Below are 3,480 nucleotides of genomic sequence, written 5' to 3'. Positions count from 1 at the left end.
CCCGGACACCGTTTCGCGTTGATTTCACTTCCCAAAAATCATAAATATTCCAAAAAAAATCTCTGTCTGTTTTTATCCCGTTTGGACTCCGTTTGATATTGGGTTTCTGCGAAAAAAAAACATGCAACAGACAAGAACTAGCATTGGGCACTGGATCAATATGTTAGTCCCAGAAATAATATAAAAAGTTACCAAAAGTATATTAAAGTTGAATAATATTGGCATGGAACAATCAAAAATTATAGATACGACGGAGACGTATCAGCATCCCCAAGCTTAATTCCTGCTCGTCCTCGAGTAGGTAAATGATAAAAAAGATAATTTTTGATGTGGAATGCTACCTAGCATAATCTTGATCATATGTCTAATCATGGCATGAATATTAAGACACGAGTGATTCAAAGCAATAGTCTATCATTTGACATAAAAGCAATAATACTTAGGGCATCCCAACAAACAATCATGTCTTTCAAAACATCAATGCTTCAGAAAGTTATCCCTACAAAAATCATATAGTCTTGTATGCTCCCTTTTCTTAACACAAGGTACCCCTCATGCCTATCCTGGTGTCAGCCAAGCAATTGTTTCATACTTTAGTATTCTCAAACTTTTTCAACCTTTACGCAATACATGAGCGTGAGCCATGGATATAGCACTATGGGTGGAATAGAATATGATGATGGAGGTTATGTGGAGAAGACAAAAAGGGAGAAAGTCTCACATCAACGCGGCTAATCAACGGGCTATGGAGATGCCCATCAATTGATGTCAATGTGAGGAGTAGGGATTGCCATGCAACGGATGCACTAAGAGCTATAAGTGTATGAAAGCTCAACAAAAGAAACTAAGTGGGTATGCATCCAACTTGCTTGCTCATGAAGACCTAGGGCATTTGAGGAAGCCCATCGTTGGAATATACAAGCCAAGTTCTATAATGAAAATTCCCACTAGTATATGAAAGTGACAACATAGGAGACAATCTATATGAAGAATATGGTGCTACTTTGAAGCACAAGATATGAGACTCACTACATGAAGAACATAGTGCTACTTTGAAGCACAAGTGTGGAAAAAGAGATAGTAACATTGCCCCTTTTTTTCCTCTTTTTTTTCTTTCTTTTCTTTCTTTTTTTCGGTGGGCTTCTTTGGCCCCCTTTTTTATTTAGGCTTCTTTGGCCTTTCCCTTTCTTTCTTTTTTTCTTTTTTATGGGGCAATGCTCTATAATGATGGTCATCACACATTTATTTACTTACAACCCAATATTACAACTTGATACTAGAACAAAGATATGACTCTATATGAATGCTTCCGGCGGTGTACCGGGATGTGCAATGATCTAGCATAGCAATGATATCAAAAAACGGACAAGCCATGAAAACATCACGCTAGCTATCTTACGATCATGCAAAGCAATATGACAATGAATGCTCAAGTCATGTATATGATGATGATGGAAGTTGCATGGCAATATATCTCGGAATGGCTATGGAAATGCCATGATAGGTAGGTATGGTGGCTGTTTTGAGGAAGATATAATGAGGCTTATGTGTGACAGAGCGTATCGTATCACAGGGTTTGGATGCACCGACGAAGTTTGCTCCAACTCTCGAGGTGAGAAAGGGCAATGCACGGTACCGAAGAGGCTAGCAATGATGGAAGGGTGAGAGTGCGTATAATCCATGGACTCAACATTAGTCATAAAGAACTCACATACTTATTGCAAAAATCTATTAGTCATCGAAACAAAGTACTACGCGCATGCTCCTAGGGGGGAGGTTGGTAGGAGTTAACCATCGCGCGCCCCCGACCTTCACACAAAGATAAACAATCAAAATACAATGCGCGCCAATTTGGTTACATAGTTAGTAGACCATACGTGCATGCTTCAGGAATCACAAACCTTAACAACAACATCCTTACTGAACACAACCATCTACTAGTACCTCCCACATATTATCACCTCTATATCACAAAACTATTGCAAGGAATCAAACATATCATATTCAGCGATCTACAAGCTTATGTAGGATTTTATGACTAACCATGTGAATGACTAGTTCCTGTCATCTCTCTAAATAGATATAAGTGAAGCAAGAGAGTTTAAATTCTTTCTACAAAAGATATGCCCACGCTCTAACAAATATAAGTGAAGCAAAAGAGCATTCTATAAATGGCGGTTGTCTATGTAAAGAGAAACAGGCAATCCAAACTTCAAATGATATAAGTGAAGCACATGAAGCATTCTATAAAGCCATACTCAAAAGATATAAGTGAAGTGCATAGAGCATTCTAAAAATCGACCAAGGACCATCTCATACCAGCATGGTGCATAAAAGAAAAATAAAAACCTAATTGCAAAAGACGCTCCAAGATTTGCACATATCACATGAATGAAACGAATCCGAAAACATACCGATATTTGTTGAAGAAAGAGGGGATGCCTCCCCAGCATCCCCAAGCTTAGACGTTTGAGTCTCCTTGAATATTTACTTGGGGTGCCTCGGGCATCCCCAAGCTTTAGCTCTTGCCTCTCTTCCTTCTTCTCACATCGAAACATCCTCGATTAGATACTACATCCACACAAAACTTCAACAGAAAACTCGGTAAGATCCGTTAGTATAATAAAGCAAACCACCACTCTAAGTACTGTTGCAAACCAATTCATATTTTGTTTTTGCATTGTGTCTACTGTAATATAACTTTTCCATGGCTTAATCCACTAATATAAATTGATAGATTCATCAAAACAAGCAAACTATGCATCAAAAACAGAATCTGTCAAAAACAGAACAGTCTGTAGCAATCTGAACATCCACCATACTTCTGGTACCCCAAAAATTCTACCAAAATTAGGAAAAATAAATATTTTGTACAGAAAGACAGTTCAAAAAGAATCAGAACCGTTTGACGTTCCAGGTAAAAATGTAAAATCGTGCACTACATCCAAAGTTTCTGTCCTGCACCGTACAAACCAACAAGCATTGTAAACATCCTAAAGGCAAACCTTGGCACATTATTTTTATAATACAATGGAATTGTACAAGGGGATAATTATTTTAATTGAAAATTTTCTGTAATTAAGATTCACAAAGTTCCCATGGGCATGAACAAAGTTCAAGGACGTCCCCCACTTTCACAATGCTCGTCTCTCTCACTTTCACTTCTATTTTTGAAAAGTTTTGGCTTCCCCTCTTTATTTTTGTTGTTTTTAAACTATATGAAAGCACTCAACAGAAATAAATGACTCTCTAAAACTTCCGGGTTGTCTCCCTGGCAGCGCTTTCTTTAAAGCCATTAAGCTAGGCATTTAGTGCTCAAGTAACGGATCCACCCGGATCCCAAGGTATATCAAAGCCAATTTGAATCAACAATGATTTGTAATTTAGTAGTGAGCAAAAAGTAACATATATCATGCAACAACGAAGTCTAACTCTCTTCCTATGCATCAGCATGTCATAAAAGAACAATTCATGCACACA

Source organism: Triticum dicoccoides, chromosome 6B (genome assembly GCF_002162155.2).
Source record: "Triticum dicoccoides isolate Atlit2015 ecotype Zavitan chromosome 6B, WEW_v2.0, whole genome shotgun sequence".
NCBI lineage: Eukaryota > Viridiplantae > Streptophyta > Magnoliopsida > Poales > Poaceae > Triticum > Triticum dicoccoides.
The sequence above is the reverse complement of the archived record's forward strand: the minus strand, read 5'-3'. Positions refer to the sequence as shown.